The sequence below is a fragment of the Nelumbo lutea genome, chromosome 2 (genome assembly GCF_056320005.1).
Source record: "Nelumbo lutea isolate HS-2025 chromosome 2, American lotus-T2T, whole genome shotgun sequence".
In the NCBI taxonomy this organism is placed as follows: Eukaryota; Viridiplantae; Streptophyta; class Magnoliopsida; order Proteales; family Nelumbonaceae; genus Nelumbo; species Nelumbo lutea.
The window spans coordinates 31,758,061-31,776,999 of NC_142685.1; the positions used below are offsets into that span (position 1 = coordinate 31,758,061).

The 18,939-nt window shown below is 36.3% G+C and overlaps 1 protein-coding gene and 1 pseudogene across 6 annotated transcripts in view; one reads left to right on the forward strand and one right to left on the reverse strand.

The window, feature by feature from the left end:
* Positions 1-1,327: 1,327 nt before the first annotated feature.
* Positions 1,328-2,866, reverse strand: LOC148869654 (putative CCR4-associated factor 1 homolog 7 pseudogene; annotated as a pseudogene). Its single transcript, XR_016107251.1, has 2 exons — positions 2,469-2,866; positions 1,328-2,322 (listed from the first exon to the last, which is right to left on the reverse strand). The product of XR_016107251.1 is annotated as a putative CCR4-associated factor 1 homolog 7 pseudogene (transcript).
* Positions 2,867-13,478: 10,612 nt separating this feature from the next.
* The window catches only part of LOC148869655 (uncharacterized), a 36,631-nt gene continuing 31,170 nt past the window's right edge, over positions 13,479-18,939 (forward strand). Inside the window, exons 1-2 of one of the 5 annotated variants that reach the window (XM_088973277.1) lie at positions 13,596-13,824; positions 14,396-14,524. The gene's annotated coding sequence lies outside the window, so the exon portion shown is untranslated. Of the gene's footprint in view, positions 13,825-14,395; positions 14,525-14,739; positions 14,850-18,939 lie in introns of those variants that run through there. The other 4 variants (XM_088973276.1, XM_088973278.1, XM_088973273.1 and 1 more) reach the window with 4 other exon arrangements.

The following is an 18,939-nucleotide window of genomic DNA, read 5'->3' on the forward strand; positions in this document are numbered from 1 at the left end:
GCAAAATGAGTACCCATACTCTTTAACGTATAGAAGAAAGTAACATGACATGCTTCAGATCAGATTTCAATAAGAAGCATAAATGAAGACAAGAATTGCAATCCATGCAGAATAAGATCAACAAACAGACCCATCTCTCCTTCTGTTGAGGCCCACCAATAATGCTGAGCAAGGCATCTCTCCTTCACTTGACCTTCAACTTTTTGCATTTTAATAAATAACAATAAATATTGCAAAAAAAAATCGTTGGTATAAATAAACACAAAGACCAAAGACTCCAAACAAAAAGATGAATCTAGGCCAATATCCTCAATAACAGTCCTTGTACAACTAACATCAGCCTGATAGAAATCCTACACAATGATCAAGCAAAATATCCCCACTCATGTAAAGAATATTAACTATTATTACAATGAAAGCAACAGCAAGCATAGAAGGGAAAAAAATAAAGAAAAAGAAAAAGAAAAGACATATAGCACATAAAAACTCTATCTACCAATCCTCAAGACTCGAGATTTCCACAATAATGAGAAACAATTAAAGGGGCTAAGCTATGAGGTCAAAAATGCCTTCTGCATCCAAGTAGATAAGGTAGGATACATAAAATAAAGAACTACAAAAGCCTACATGTTACTGTCGAAAAGAAAAATACCGAATACCAAAGATATCTCAACCTAGGAGGCAACAAGCGGTTTGCAGAATCACATTGGAGGGTTTCAACATTCCATAACATGCTTAGCCATCTTAGAAATTAAACTGATGGAAATTTTCAATTAATACAAGAAAAGGAAACCAAGTTCCCAAAATCTCTTATGTTGAGATGGGTAAGCATAGATTGGTGTCTGAAGAACAATTTTGCTACATTTAATAACATAACAAGCATTGAAAGACCCAAGACTCTTTAAAGCTAGCAACAATGTCCAGCTCATGCAATCTCACCAATCTCCATCCCCACCCTTCCTCACGCCAACACAAGTACCTAACCCACCACCACCTCCCCCCCCCCCCCAAATATAAGAGACACAAAAGGAAAAAAAAAAAAAAAAAAAGATATTTAAAGAAATATGTTTCCCGTTATGAACATGCCCATAGAACAATGCTGACTGCATTTTAGGTTTTAAATAACCCTAGCTAAGATTACTGAAGTATATATGTCGCAGGCAAATTGCAGTTCCATAGATATGATTCCTCATGCACATGCGGAACTAATTGCACGTCCACAACATTCTGGAAAGAAAATCGAGAGGAAGAAGAAAAGAAAAAGAGAAAATTCATAACTTAGCAAGGCCGAAGGTATACATAGAGAGAAGAGATTCACACCAGGATGTATTCAAACAAAGAGTTTTTCATTTTTATTATTTTTTTTTCCTTTTCAGTGAGTATTCTGTCCATTTTCAACACCGAGGCCATACAAAACACCGGCATATTTCTCGGTTTGGCCATTAAAGAAAGCATCTTTCAACTTCCTGAATGTACAAGAGGTAAGCAAACTATCAGACCCGGCTTGGTGACAGATACCAATACGTTCCACTTCCAATAACTCCGCAAGCTTGTTCAACCCACCATGAAGACTGTTGCAGAACTTCATGAGATGCTTGATGTCATACACATTTGGGAAATACATCTTTATCAGATTGAAAAATCCAGCCTGCGTATCCGGCAAGTTCTGGCACGTCAGGAGCTTAAGCAAGTAGCCAAAATCGTATCCACTGTGAAAGGTCACCCAAAGCACGCTATCGTTCAACACAATTCCAGAGGACATGAGGAGCTCTCCGAACCGATGCGCGTCGATACCCTTCTCGTTGTTCTTCTTGAAATCGATCCCGCTCTCGCGCAGCAGCTCGATTGAGTCATTCGCAAAAACATCCTCGCTAACATTGAACTCACGGAAGTTGAATTGCCAAACGCAGTACTTGTCGGTCCCACACGTCGGAAGGTTCCCTGCCTCGTCGGAAAAAGTCAGGCCCAATTGAATCAGCTTCAGCATGTCAACGTTGGCCTTCAGAGTCTGGTAATGATAATCGGAGCTGGTCTTGAAATTGCCCACAGGCCGAAGGACAATCCCAGGGAACTCGGTATCCATAGCGATGTACGGGTAGTCGTCCACGATCTCACGAATCAAAACGAATTCCTCCTCGAGATTGTCATTCCAAACTTCCCTGATGTGAATCGAATCACCCTTCGATAAAATCGACATTTTCGCAGCGAGGCAACGAGATCAAACAGCAACCCCTTCAGACCCAGATCTGTAACCAAACCATAAAGCAAAAGAACCTCCAAAACCCAACCGATCTACCGTGTCTCGACTTCCTCCAGCCAGATCTGCAAAAACCCCAATCAAACAAACCCTAAATCACCCGCAAACATATATCAATCCTAACAAACTCAACAAAACCCTAATACCAACAAAATCAAACCTAGAAAACCAAGGAACCAAGACGAAATCAATCATAGGTTCGAGATCTAACCTCAAATCCGTGAAACCTCCATCTTCGTTTCACAGATCTTGAATTCGGGATGACTGGCTTGCTCTTCGACAAAGAAAAGCGGAGAAAGAGAGAAAGGAGGATAGAGATGCAACGAAGCTTTTTCTAGGGTTTCTGCTTTTCCTTTTTTTATAAATAAATAAAAATAAATATAATATTTTCCTTTTTTTAAAGGCGGTTCAGAAGGAAGAGAGAGATTTTTAGGTTAGCAGACTCGTATAAAGTCTTCACATTACAGCGAGAGAACGAATCATTAGAGAGAGTGGAGAGAGAGTGGGCTTAGAACACGGCTTTTGTCACCCCCCCCCCCCCCTCCACCTTAAAAAGCAAAAAAAACATTATTAAATTAATGCAAAAATCAAGAAAAAGACAGAAAGTCCGAGGAGAAATAAGAGTGGAGACCAATAAAATATAATTTTTCAAATTATTAATAAATAATTGTAGAGGTTCGTAGGTCGGTTGAGAGAAACACCTTGTCGCCATGTCAGCGTGTACTGACCCGAATCTAGCGGGTTTGGTTCGGGTCACTTTATGCGGGTGTGGGCTTTCTTTTTTGGGGTATTTATTTTATAGGCTTCCTTCGGTATAAATGTATTATACATCATACTTGGAAAAAGTTATTACGGAAATGTTACCCTTGGTTTGGCTTGTTTGAATAATACGTATGATGGGTTTGACGATGTCTGTGCCTACTGCTAGCGTGGTCAGATTCAAAAGGGGGCATGACGTTGGAGGTCCAACAGGGGGGCTCCACGTCGGATGGTTAGTTAATGGTCAGTCTGGTCTTAGACGGCCCACCGGAAGAGCCCGTGTAGGATTATGACAAGCGATGTCGAAATCGGCTTCTGGGCAAGGCTGTGCCCACACCATTCCTTGCATTGAGAATTCTAACGTGTGTAAGCAATTATTGTTCGACATTCTCTACCTTTGAACTCGAAGAATTATTCTTCTAAGTCCAAATTAAATAGTGCCATATGTGGCAGTTGATGCCATTGGTCCCTTGTTTGTTTCATTACCACATAGACACCAATTCAGCATCTTGACTAAATGGTTTAATCTTTTATTTGGTGAATTGTTTATTTAAAAAAACTAAAAAAAATGTATTAACTTGTAATTTGAGAAAGATAAGGTTTTATGAAATATATTTCATGACATTGTATATGTTTGGTTCCATTTATGTTTATTAGGTAAACGTTTATTGATGGTGCCACATAGGCACCCCATCAGCAAATGCCTCATTAGTTGCATTTGTGTATCGAACTTTGCTTTTTACAAATTTTGGTTTCTGTGTGCCTCTTCCATTTCAGGAAGTTTCATTTTGGAGCTTCATAGAATGGGTAGGTGTTTATTGACATTTTGCTGATGTGGTGCCTAATGGCGCCTATGTGTCATAAATGCCTTCATTAAATGTGTTTCTTAACTTTGTAGTCGCACAAGTATAAAATGTTTATTAAATAAACGTAAACGGAACCAAAAACCCTCATTATCTTGCTATGCCTCACCAATGCTTTTAGCCATTGGATGATTCAGCATCGATATGATAGCAATATTATATTGTTACCAAACAAAATTTGTGTATAATGCTAGTGCATTTGTTTAGGTAGCAACAACACTACCAAACAACATTTATAGTCATTCTAAAACAATGCAATGCTGCATTGTCTTCTAAGAAAACAAGAATGGTATCAAATACCATCTAAATATTATATAACGTAGCATCATAACATGTATATATATATATATATATATATATATATATATATATAGATATATATTATAAATATAAAATATTATATTATATATGATACAACACATATTTTAATAAATCATATTTAACGTAATATGTAGTATGCCTTATTACGTTATATTATTATATAATGTGTAATTGTTATATTAGTATATGGATATTTTGGATTTTTGAAGAACAATTTATAGAATTGATCTTTTCAATTTAGTGGTGAATGTTTATTTCGAAGTGAGTCAATATCTATGAATTCAATAATATTTTTCAAAACTTAGAGATGTGTCTAAATGTTTAACCAAATGACTACTTAATTTTTGAAAAAAAAAAAAAGTTCAAATGCCACTTCAATGCCATTGAATGCCACCTTCACTGGTTATTGTCACCACTTTCCCCTTTCCCAAAATAAACAAATAAATAAATAAAGACAAAGCTCTAGACTCCATCAAACCTCTCTTGCGCAAAAATAATTCCTTAATAATGTTAGCATCGTAAATATCATTGTCATTATATTTACTCCCTTTTTATCTAAATTCATTGAACTCCATTCAAACTCCAATCTTTTGACAAATTTCTCCTTCATCTATTCATATATTCTTAGCTCTAGAACCAATTATATTATCCTTAACAATTACAATACAATGGTGAATGATCATTGGAGTTCATTCATGTAATTCGACTTTTCAACTAAATATTGTCTTGCTAGTTCCATAATAAACATGTCTAAGGCATAAGGTTAGTTGACTTGTCATTTCTTGAACACATGGAAGTCAATTTATGAACGACTCTCCTAACATTTAATAGTTTTCATAATCACAAATAATTACTCTGAGAAATTGTAACAACCACCCTAATTAACAACTTGAACACAATATTTAATCAAATTTAAATAGACTATTTAGACATGAAAATAAGCTCTTATCTAAGAGAAAGATATATATCAAACTAAACACTTACCAAATGTCACCATCCAAAAGTCTAAAATATCATCACCTATAGTTTAAACTAACCAAATACATGGGCATCCCCTTCATTGTACTTAGTTGCATCTCTAGAGGACCCACTAGTATTTGAAGTTTGTCATAGCAATAAGTTATTGGGTCACCAATTATCACACATTAGTGGGCCCTAAAATGAAGAGCAAAGGTGATATTAGAGAAAATTTAAGTAAGTTTTTAATGTTTTGATGATTTAGATTGTTAGTGAATTGATGTCAATGATCATGTGTTCATGGCAATAATAGAGAAGTTCAACCGAAATGAGTGTGGAAAAGATGGTGATAACATTGTTCAACGATGCCTTATCCTCGATATTAGAATAACCTTAATGGGAAAATTTATCCAAGGTTTCTTTTAAAGGTCGATGCATAGGCAATTTGTAATAGTGGCAATGTGAATTTGAAATTGAGAAAGGAAGTGATATATTATCGAAACATCATTGATGAAAATACCATAAATGGAGCAACTATAGTGATCGATGGTGCTAAGAGAAATAATGTTGGATAAATATAGAAAATAATATATCTAAATTGACAAATGAATAACATTAAGGAAAATGACAATAAATGTAAAAGAGATTAGACTAGATTTAGTGGGTGGGAAAAATTTTGGTCACCTATTGAAAGAGTATGACCACATTGAAGGATCTTTAGGCTTACTTAACCTTAGGCTCTAATACCAAGTGAAATATCAAAGAAAGGTTCATAAAATTGTACTAATAAATCTAATTAATACATCGTGTTAACCCTATGTGTTTTAATGATAACAAACTCATTGAGAGTACCAATATTTTGAAAAGTAAGTGAACAGTTGCAATGAAACACACCTTAGTTAAGCTTAAAAGTGTTGAAGAAACATTTGTTGATATGAGGGAAGAATGTGCAACTAATTCATATAATAGATCAAATACTCTTCAAAGAATATGATAGCTACCAAGAAGAAAGAAGAAGAAAAGGGGCATCAAGTATTAATTTGTTTTATGTTTTTTAAGACTTGATGTAACCAGGTTTAAGATAAACTTAATGGGCTTAAATGAGAACAAACTCAAATAACTAGACTTTAGAGACCAATAACTATAAGTAGGTCTAATTCTTAGGTGTTTCTGAAGTCATTTGTTGACTTAAATGCATAAAATCCTAAATTTATAAATCCTCTTTTTTGGGTATTTGGTGATACACAGTTACACACCACACTAATAACCCCCTTCCCAGAGTGGGTGGTTACAAGAATTTGGGTCTATGCTCGAGCAAACCAGCTAATATACCAACTGAGCCACCCCTCAGTTTGGAAGTCTAAGTAAATGATTCTTGAATCTTTTGAATTAAAACATTTATAGTCTCTAAGACTATTAATAGTGAGTAGTCGACTACCTACAATTAGGAGTTGACTACCTTTCACAATCTACTACTCGAATCACCTAGTAGGCAACTATCAAAAATTACTAATAGGCTATTTATGACAACAATATCTAGGTAAATTAAGTAGTCAACTACTACACAAAAAAAGTTTCTCATGTGATTGATATTCAATCATTTGAGCTCTAGCGATTATTTCCTCTTTGGAAAAAAATTTAAATAAGTTAGAAATTGTATTTAAAGAGTTCTAATAGAAGATTGATTACACTCTACCATAGGACTGCAAACATATCAAAGAGAATTCAAATATATAAATATGATCCAATAATATAAATCTTATATTCAATTTGATCCAATGATCTAATTGGATCTTGCAAAGGTCGATTCAAATTCAAATCGTTAAGGATGCTAGATATCTGAGTTTGATATGATTCAATTTAATTTATGTAAAAATTGACAAATTATTAAAGGAACAAAAAACATATAAATTTATATAAAGAAAAACAAAAATATAAGCATTTTTTACTATTTTTATGGGTGACCTGATTTTGATCCACTTTTTAATTAGGTCCTATTATTCTATTTTATTTGATTTGAAGATCCAACAGGGGATATCCAAAACCACCAAAATAGGAATGAACTTAAATTTGGATTGGATCATGACCTGGTTCATTTGCACCCCTACTCCAATGGTTCAATAATAGTCAAATAATGGCTATATTGTTTTACCTACAAAAAACTATAAGAATAAGAAATTAAGATGACAACCATGTTAGTTTCAAAGTGTTTATCAAGGAAAACAAGAGGGATTCATAAATCTTTAAAATAGTAGATTTGTTGAGTCCCTTATGAGCTAAATGACTCAAAACAAATAGTGAGAAAAACCAATTCAAGCTTAGGGTATTCTTATGTTATCTTGCATATTGGGCTACTTTGTTTGTAATTATTTTATCAATTTATTGAGAGGCATTTCATTTGTATTGATCTTGCATTATTGTATATGCTTTATTTAGGTGTTCAAAAGAGAACACCATTGTAGGTTTGGTTAGTACCTATAAGTTAACTGTTTATGTTTGGTTGATACTCAAAAGTTCAACCAATTCAAGTAGTGCAAGCACCCAAAAGCCTTGTTGGTTTGATTTGACTAGCATTCAGAAGTCCAACTAATTTTAGTGAAATTCTTATGTGGTGTGCCTAAAAAGATGATGTAGGTTGAGTTTGGTTGAACCTCTATAAAAATCTTGTGTGAATTGTTTTTCTTCTTTTTTTTTTTTTCATTTTTGCTTCACGCATTTGCATTAAAGTCATTCGATTTTCTCCAATGCTACTTCTCCACTACAAAAAAAAAAAAAAATTACACTCAAAAGTTTAGGAAAAAAATAATATTTGGGTAACACATCACACATTTATAAATAGGGGAATACATAACCAATTTAAAGCAAAGTTTATGTTGAAGCTATCAAACTTTGTCTCAACCTCTTCATCTTTATCTTATCACATTAACCACCCAATCTTGATCCATTAAGTATTCATTAATATAAACTACATTGGCCATTTTGATAAACAAAAACTTCAAGCATAAAATCAAGCTATTGTTATAGTAAAATTTAGTTAGACTTCAAGGGCAACAAACTTTAGACTTCCAAACACCACCTACGCAAATAAAAAAAGACTACGAAGAAGTACGAATATACCTGATGCAGAATTCTGAATTCCAGCCCCCTACTACTAGCCCTCTCCCGCCCTATAAACCACATCATGCCCATGAATTTGGCAACAATTCACGATCAGGATGCATTCCCCCTGTACTATGGGGCTATAAAATTCTGATATGGGCTGATTGGTCATTCTCCCAAAATACTATTTTTGTTTTGTCTATTTCCTTTAATTTCTTTCCCCTTTTATCCAAGAAGTTGCAATGGATTTTTAAGAAAATCTAGCAAAAATTATGTACCGACAATTATAATAAATTTAGGAATTCATCTTAAACATTTAATTTCATGTTTCAAATCTTACTATGTTAGGTTGTGGTGAGGCAATTTTCATGATTATTTATCTTATAAAATCAATATCGATTGAAATTAGTATGGTTAGCTTTTATTTTAACTTGATGTGTGTTATATAGGTTTTGGAAGCACTTTTTAGAGTTGATATAGGCCTTATATGTGAGTAAACATGTATTGGCTTGGCTCGACCCATTCTTTGTCAGGCTTGGACATTATTTTAGGCTTGCATACTCAAGCTTGACCCAAAACACTAGGCATAACTATTTTCAGACTAGGCTTAAACTTTCTCAGAAAAGTCCGATCCAAGCCCAATAATATTTATGTAATAAAAACATATTTTATATAATATATAATATTTGTTTATTTGTTCTCTTCCCATTTTTTCAATCCATAGTGAGAACTTTCAACGTTTTGGGTTCTAAGGTCATTTAATATAAATAAATCAAATTTTAATGATTAAAAAACAAAAAAAAAAACTTTTTTTCCAATTTATAGGTCAAGCTTCAGTCTCAGGCTTGAGCTTCAACCTTTATAGTATGGGCTAGTGTTTTAAAAAATGGCCCGGAGGCCAAAATGTTTTTGCCTCTAGGTCACGGGTCATCGATTCGATTGTTTGGGTCAAACAGTTCAGACAGTGCCACATTAGTGCCTACACACATATGTGTGTGTGTGTATATATGTACAAATACATATTTTATCAATAAATGGTGTATAATTATGTTTTATATATGATATATGTATTATTTTATATTTAATATATGTTTTTAATTTAGTTTTTGATTTTTTACATATAAAAATATTAAAAAAATTGCGATTTGAGACCAAAAAGTTTTTTTTTCACATAAATAGCAGGACAAGGCGCCTGCGACTCCTTGGGATACATGGATCTCAAAAAAGTTACCCAAAATCAAAAAAACAAATCACCCTAATCAGACATCGGAGTGCAACGTTATTGCCTTCCAAAGTTTGCATACATAGTTAGCATGCAACACGCAACATGGTGACTAGGTCGACGATTTGTTGACTCTGTCAACATTATCGAAAAATCAAGCGGGTGATGGTTCAAATGGTTTAATCGTTTGGGTCAACAACGGGTTGAAAACCTTAGTAAGGGCTAGTCTTAGGCTCAATGGTCAAGCTGAGCTCAAGATTTGGCCTGAATTTATTTTGTTAATAAAGAGGTAAAGCTTAGTTCGTGAACAAGTATATATGTGAGATGTTACCCTAACACCAGAATTTAGCTCAAAACTCAATATTTTCTTCTTTTTGAGGTGTATAGGTTTTATCGTTATGGTGAAATACTTCTTATAGATTTAGTTGTTTTGAAAAATCAAAGTTATTTAGAATAGGTTGTTTTGATCTAACCCTAGCTTATTATCTTCCATATAGGCTTAAACAATGCATCTCTTATTATTTAATTTCATGATATAGAAGTTACCAAATATCAATGCAACAACCAATATTTTTTTGAATATGTAAATATTTTCTTGTTTTGCAAATAAATATTATAAAAGCATAGGTCTAGATAAGAAGAAATATAAAGAAAAAACAATGTTGAACTCTTTTTCTATCCATGGTTTTTTCTCCTTTTTAGACAAAATAAAAAGGATTTATAAGCACTGACCACATGCTCATAAATCCCACTTTTCTTCTTATTATAATTGAAAAAGGACAAAAGTCATAAATGTGTGAAATGCCAAACACAACCTAAATTAGGGGTATCACAATGGATTGGACCTATGGCTTTAAATATAAATAAATAGTATGCCATAGAAACATATATAAACTTTATATTGTACATTACATGATATGAAATTACATATTACAAGTGTCATTATAATATTTTTTTTGTTAGGAAAAAGAGGAGTTACACAATTAGAGGATAACTCTTCCCCAAGAATAAGAAAAGCAAATTACACTAAGATCAAACGGGATACATTTAGTAGGGGTGAGCAAAAAAATCCAAAAAACCAAACCGACCGAAACGAAACAAAAAATCGATTAACTGAACTGGTCGGTTTGGTTTCGGTTTGATGTTTTCTAAAAACTGAAAGTTTCAGTTAACCATTTAAAAAAACCAGTGGTTAACCGAACCGACCGATATATATATATATATATATATATATATATATTATTTTTATTTTTTTAAATCGAATAACAAGGTTCAGTTTCTGGCATTTTCTTCGAAAATCAAACCTGTCACTGCCAGTCTGGGCTATCTAGTAGTGGCAGTCTCTTAGTCTGGCTTTGACAGTCTGGACGTGCCTTACCAATGCTTCTCTGAGTTCAAGACTTACTTCAAGTCTTCAAACTTCAATAGCTTCTCTGAGTTTTCTTGGTGTCTTGAACCCAAAGGCCTAAACCAATGCTTTTCCACACCAGAAATGGTTTCCACCTTTCCAGTTCCCGGGCCTTTTCGCCTTTCCGATTTTCTTCAAACATAGGAACACCTTTGGCTGCTTCAGCCTTCAAGAGTGCCTTCTTTGTCTGTTTCGCCATGATCGAGAGATGCTAACTTGCTAAGAGAAGGACGATCTAAAGGAGGAGAAACTGGGCACTCTGTAGTTGGCTAGAGCTTTTGTTCATCTTAACAACTGTCTCACTCTCTCTTCTCTCTCTTCTCTCTCCCTCTCTTTGACTCTTCTTCTTCCTTGACGGGCCAGGCAACCCAGACCTACTATATGTTCTCTCTCTCTCTCTCTCTCTCTATCTCTATCTTACTTGACACTCACTAGGTTTTTTCCTTTTTTTTTTTAATTTTTAGTGCATAAAAAACCAAAAAATCAAACCACGGTTAACCGGTTGCATTGGTTCAGTTTCGGTTTGATCGAATTTAAAAACCGAACATGTCTGTTCAGTCTAAAAAAATCTCACCACGGTTCAATTAACCAAACTGTGAGCATCCCTAACATTCAACATTAATTGGACAATTAAATGGAGCATTTTTGGTGAGTCAATCCATAGCTTGATTTACTTCATTATACATGTGTTTGAAACTGATGCTTGCATTGATCCACAATGCAACTTTGAGGCTCTCACTGACGACGCTTGAGGTTGTACTTTCCTTCAGAGGTAGATAATCACAAGCTTGGAATCACCTTTAATAATGATAGCAGAGTCATTAAAGTTAGAGGCAATGTTAACAACTTCCCACATTGCCCAAACTTTAACTAAGTTAATTGTCGAGAAACCGATAAAGTATGCCTTAACATCAAGAACAACACCATGATGGTTCCTAGCAATGCACGCAAATAGAACACCAACCATCCTATCTACAAGATGCATCAAAATTAATTTTAATGAGTCTGGGGTTGGGGTTGGGGTTGATCCATACAATAGACATCCATTCTTTCAAATTCTCCTTGACTTCAATTATTGTATTATTCTTGATCTCATTCCAATAGTCAAAGACTCTGTTGATGAGAACTTGAGGAGGAGATGACTTATTACTAAAGCATTTCTAAGTTCTGTTTTTCCAAATAAACCAAAGAATAATTGCTATCTTATCTCTAAACAACTTATCGTTATTTGAACCTTGATCTTTAGCAATTCTATCCCACCAGGCATTAATTGACGCATCGTTATCATTAGGAATTGGAAGCACAACGTTAACAAGCATCCAAATCTGTTCAACAATATTACACTTATGAACAAATTGTCAATGTTCTCCTCTTCACCATAAAACCCACATTTGGGATTAATGTCAAGACCTCTCGCAATAAGCTTATTCTTTGTGGGAAGCTTGCAATTAAAGAGGAAGAGAAAAACTTTAATCTTAGGCGGAACATTTAGTCTCTAAATATTATTCTGACCTCTATCAGAATAACCAATTCCACCATTTATACTACATTCTTCATTGTAGGCCATCCTAACTTGCCATCCGGAGAGAACGTCCAAACTATCTTGTCCTCTAAATTATTAGAGAGAATTAAGATAAATTTTATATGGTGCCAAAAAATCTTGAGCACCAAAGATATCTTTATTGCAAACCTTTCTATCATGATTAATCACATTACTAGCCAACATCTCCAAATTTGGGATATATGTTAATATAATACTTAATACAATACAAAATATATGTTAATATACATACATATTTTAGTGTGTCTAAAGTATGGGCTAGGTTGGGCTTTGGAAAGAAAACCAAGGCCCAAAACCTAGACCCATCTCGACACATTTAACTTCTGATCGTCGTGATGTTTATAAAATAGCTTTTAATTATTTTAAAAGACTATAAAAATATTATTATTGATTTACAATAACATAACTTTTATAGCTCAGTTGGTTAGAGCACCCCCTTTAGTAAGCGTGAGGTGTTCGAATCTCAATCAAAGCAAATTTTATAATTTTTGGCTTTTGCTCTCATCCACCTCTCAATTTTTGATGAATGCCATCTGATTGCTCACCCTTTTTTTTATGATACCGATTGATTGGCAGTAAGTTTTTCCGGTATCATAGCATCATGTCGCAACAAATATATAAGAGAAAACAAAGCACATTATTGTTTCCTGCACTACCAGAGTACCAGTCAGTCTCTGACATGTGCCTCATATATAATGCAGCGAATAAGTGCAGGAAAAAAGTGAAAATATCTAATATTTGGATATTTATTTATTATTTATACTTACATTTATTATCCATATTTGCAATTCTGACTTGTGATTTCTGGATTCCGCAAGGGCGGACAAGGTCAACACCATAAAATCATAAATCTCCGCTCTATCGGTTTGTCCATATCATCCAACGGCGAGGGTCGGTCCAGAGAATCCCGATTATCGGGTTTGATGTGGATTTACCACTTTATCCCTCCAATATTATCTGGATTTGAGAGTCAAAGTCAAACAAATAAAAATATCTTGGGAGTATAAAAAGTACAAAGAAAGAAAAAGAGTGGCTGCCAATCAGGTACACGACTTTGATCTCTTTGATTGTCTTCTCGCGACACGTGGCATCTGTTCCAGCATGCCACAGCCCTAGATGGGAGGCGATATCCTCGTCGTCCTCGCTTCACCTTTGCCAGATTTATGGGCAACGAGAACGAGAATCCTCAAGCCCCGGAATCTCTGGGACCGCTTTCCTTTCATCTCAATTTATTCATTCGTTCCCATCCTCTCTCTCTCTCTTGGTCATAGCTTGAATCGATAACGAAGTTCTTGTTGTTGTTTGTACATTTTTTCTTGCCAATCCTCCCCGACAGCGATGCTGGACGGACGACCGGACGTCAGATCTGTTGTCTGGGTATGTCTTTGTTTTGCTTGTCTGAATTGTTTTGAGTAATTGCTGAAACCGTTTCCGTTGTTCAAACTTGTTTTCCTTTCTGCACGCTATGATTCTATCTGTTTTATTTTCAAAATTTGATTATGTGGTGGGTTTTGAGGATGAACGTGATATATCATTTGGTTAGGGGGCTTTTCTACTGCAGTTTGTTGTTGGCCTTGTTGTTTTGGGTCGTGGATCATAATTTGAAAAATCATGATTGACCCAGCTTCTGCCTTGATGTTTTAATGTTCGATTTCTTTTAGTAATACCTTCTTGAATCCTCCACGATTGCTTTGGCGGGATCACTTGAAAAATTATTTTCCAAACATGACTCTTATCTTCTAGGAATGAATGTAGGCGCTAGGAATACCAAAAGTATAACTGGGTTTCTTCCTCTCTGTGGTTATGATTATCTTCCACAATAAGGATTATGTGATTAACAAACTAATAGACACATTTCTGAGAGCAACACTTTGCTTTTTCTGTCAAATGGTAATTGAATTTGTGGTAAGTGAATCATAACCAAGGATTACTGTTTACCTAATTGCAGCCGAGTGTGACAGGGAACTGCAGCTACTGTAAAGCTTTTAAAGGAAGCACAATTAAGGAATTGCAGATAGATGTTAATGATTGCAATTGCGGGGTTGAGTGCCATGTTGTCTTAACTGAAAACGATGAGGTGTCGGACATGATTGTCAATGTGTTTACTGCAAATGTTGATCTTATGGCTGCAAGTGCCGAAGTGTAGCTCTGGATTGGCAATCATGAGTTTCTGTCATTAAATTATGTAAACCATGACAATGTGCCATAGATGGACTGACTAGGTGAAACTCTGCTGTCATAGCTAATGTTCAAAATTGCAGGAATACAACCTTTAGACAATGCTCAAGGGAGGGAAAGGAGGAGGTGCGGGTGGTGGTGGATTACTTGCTCTGCTACCAAAACTTAATAGTACAACTCACAGGGGAAAGAAGAAGGAAGATGATCCGAAGGAGAAGAGAAAGGTACCCAACCCTATTTCAAATGATGATGGGGTTTTGATTGGCTAGGTCTCCCCTTTGATACATCCCTCATAAAGCTCATTCATAAATGGATGCAAATGCAAAGGTACTTATCAGGAAAAAAAAGATGAGAGATGACAGGAGCTCGTCATTATAAATAGTTCACTCATCCAAAACTCAAGAAGTTGTAGAAACATCGATAATGTTCTCTGTTGAGCAAGAGCAAGAGCAAGTGATAGACAAGAGGAGAGAAGAGAGGGAGAGAGGAGAGGAGAGCCAAGAGGACTGAAAGCCCCTGTTGAACTTAGGGGGCGAAAGAATGATCTATTATTATTTATACTAGTATAGCCGAACAATGTAATCAAAGAGGAAAATACATCAGTACCCTTATGGTACTAAACTTGAATACATAAACATAAACAACTGACAACACTCCCCCTCAAGTTGGAGCATAGATATCAATCATGCCCAACTTGTCACAAAGATCATGATGTCTGGAAAGGTTTAAACCCTTTGTAAAGATGTCTGCAAGCTGGTTCTCAGAAGTGACATAGGGGGTACACACTTCGCCTATGATAACTTTCTCTCTGATAAAATGCTTGTCAACTTCGATGTGTTTTGTTCTATCATGTAGCACCGGATTGGCAGCAATGCTTATAGCTGCTTTGTTATCACAAAATAGAGTTATAGGTTTGGTCACTGGAAAACCCAACTCCCCCAACAAATTCTTTATCCACATGCCTTCAGCAACCCCGTGGGCCATAGCACGATATTCAGCTTCAGCACTGGATCTAGCTACCACATTTTGCATTTTACTTCTCCATGTAACAAGGTTCCCTCCTATGAAGGTGCAATAGCCACTAGTAGACTTTTTGTCACTTTGGGATCCAACCCAATTTATATCTGTATAAACTTCAACTTTCAAATGTCCATGCTTTTGAAACAACAAACCAGTACCCGGATACTTCTTCAAATATCAGAGGATTCTCTCTGCTGCTTCAAGATGAGAAGACCTAGGAGCATGCATGAATTGACTGAGGACACCAACAACATATGCAATGTCTGGGCGAGTCATAGAAATGTATAACAATCTCCCTACAAGTCTCTGAAACTGTTTCACATCTTTGAGTGATTCACCATAGTTGTCACCTAATTTATGGTTGGGGTCGATGGGAGAGTCAACTGGCTTCACCCCCATCTTTCCAGTGTCCTGAAGTAAATCTAAGACGTATTTCCTTTGAGAAATGAAGATACCCTTCTTTGATCGGGCAACTTCACTTCCAAGGAAGTATCTGGCAGGTCCTAGATCCTTCACTTCAAACTGAGTTGCAAGGAAAAGTTTCAATTTCTGAATTTCATCCTCCCAATCACCAGTAACAATTATGTCATCCACATAAACAATTAGAGCAGCAATTTTACCTTCTCTTTTTTTTCACGAATAGTGTGTGATCTGACTGACATTGCCTGTATCCTTTCTGCTGAACTACCACGTGGAATTTACTGAACCAAGCTCTTAGTGATTGTTTCAGCCCGTATAAGGACTTCTTCAACTTGCACACTTTCTGTTCATTGCCTTAGGCTAGAAACCCAGGAGGTTGAATCATGTACACTTCCTCTTCAAGGTCACCATTCAAGAATGCATTCTTGATGTCCGGTTGGTGTAAAACCCAATCCAGATTGGCTGCAAGAGAGAAAAAGGACTCTAATGGAATTCATCTTGGCAACGGGGGCAAAAGTTTCAGCATAATCAACTCTATACACTTGAGTAAATCCCTTTGCCACTAAGTGAGCTTTATACCTTTTCACTGTTCCATCAGCCTTATGCTTGACTGTGAACACCCATTTACATCCAACTGGAACCTTTCCCTTGGGAAGATCAACAAGTTCCCATGTGCCATTTTTGTGAAGGGCGTTAACTTCTTCCCTCATGGCATTTGTCTATTCAGGAACTGAAAAAGCTTCTGCCACATTCTTAGGGATAGGGACACTGTCAATAGAGGTAAGGAAGGCATGGAATGAGGGTGAAATGTTCTCATAGGAGACAAAATTGGAAATGGGATGTTTTGTGGTGCACAATCTGACCCCCTTCCTGTGAGCAATAGGACGGTCAAGATCATTAGCAGTAGAGGAATCATTTTCAATATATTCAAGGACATCATTGGGAGCTAAAATACCTGAGTGAGTATGATCCTCCCTCGAGGAGTCTGGTGGCACTGGAGGTACAGCTTCCGGATTCTCTACAGCTCTTGGATTTGGCTGGCCTTTGCGACGACGAGAAAAAACACGAAAAGGTGGAGGGTCAGGGAGAGAGGGAAGCTGAACTAGTTTCTCCTCATGTCTACACTCCCCCTGAGGAGAAACAGGATAGAAAGGCTCATCCTCAAAGAAAGAAACATCCATAGAGACATAGAATTTACGAGAAACATGATCAAAAACACGGTAGCCCTTTTGAGTGAATGAGTAACTAAGAAATATGCAAGGTATAGCACGAGAGTCTAATTTCCCACGGGTGGGAGACAGATTTTGGACAAAACACCGACAACCAAAGACACGAGGAGGAATAGAAAGAAGGGGAGCCTTAGGAAAGAGAAGTTGATGTGGGGCTTTGTACTCTAACCGACGAGAGGGCATACGGTTTATAAGGTAAGTGGAACAAAGAACAGCTTCAAGCCAAAAATGTTTGGGAACATTCATATGAAGTAGTAAACCTCGAGCCACTTCAAGGAGATATCGGTTCTTCCGCTCGGCCACACCAATTTGTTGTGGTGTGCGGGCACAAGAGCTACGGTGAAGGGAACCATGCGAAGCAAAAAATTCTGTGAGGTCACTATGAAAAAATTCTTTTGCATTATCTGATTAGAAAATTTGGATTTCAGTTTGAAATTGAGTGAAGACCATCCGCTGGAAATCTTGAATGATTTTTGGTACTTCTTCCCTGGTTCGCATTGGATATACCCATGTAAATCTAGAATAATCATCAATGAGGGTAATGAAATACTTGTAGCCACTCTCAGATGGTAAAGTAACAGGGCCCCACACATCAGAATGAACAATGTGAAATAGAGATTCAGATTTACTATGTCTTTGAAGAAAATGAGTTTTACAATGTTTACTCAACTGACACGTTTGACAAGAAAAGTTAGAGACAGACATTGACTTAAACAGTTCTGGGAATACAACTTTCAAAGACTCAAAAGACAAATGATCAAGACGACAATGCCATAAATAGACTTTTTTCTTACAGGACTGACTCATAGACTCTGTAACATGAAGACCAGCCTTATTCTCCAGCATGTAAAGTCCATCAGCCATACGACCCCTACCAATCGTCCTCCCCGAGGCCAGATCCTGAATCACACAATGAGAAGGGAAAAAAGTCACCGATCAATTTAAGGAATTAGTAACACTACTAACAGAGAACAAATTAATGGGAAAGTTTGGAACATGAAGAACATCAGAGAGGGTAAGGCCAAGAGGAAGAGAGAGGGTTCCTTAACCAGCTATGGAAGAGTATGATCCATCGGCTAGTCTCACCTTGTCTCTTCCAGAAAGAGGGTGATAGGTTTGAAAGTAAGAGGACGTACCAATCATATGTTTTGATGCTCCAGAATCAATGATCTATGGAGAGTCATGGGTGTGAGAAGCAACATGGAAAGCAGTGGCAGGGTTACCTGACGTAGATGCAAATGAGGTTGAGGGAGGAGTATCCATCTGACGAATTGCTCTACCATAGAGCTCTAAATGGTCACAGAAGGAATTCATAATGTCCTCCCTCGGGTCAGGTCCAGTGAGATGTGTCTGAGTCACAGTAGAAATGGTAGGCTGATGCTCCCGAGTAGCCATGTTGGCCATGTGATGTTTCTTTGTATTTTGCTGCCCGTACTTCTTATTCACCTCTGAACTTTGCTTCTTAGTCAGATCTTGAGCCCATTTTGGTTTCCCATGAAGATCCCAACAGGTATCTTTGGTGTGTCGGGGTTTCTGGCAATGAGTGCACCACAATTTTTCCTTATCTTCTGTTTTTTTCTGGAGATCTCCTTTCCGGGAAGAAGATCCCCCACCAGTAGATACACCCCCTTTTGCAACTAACACA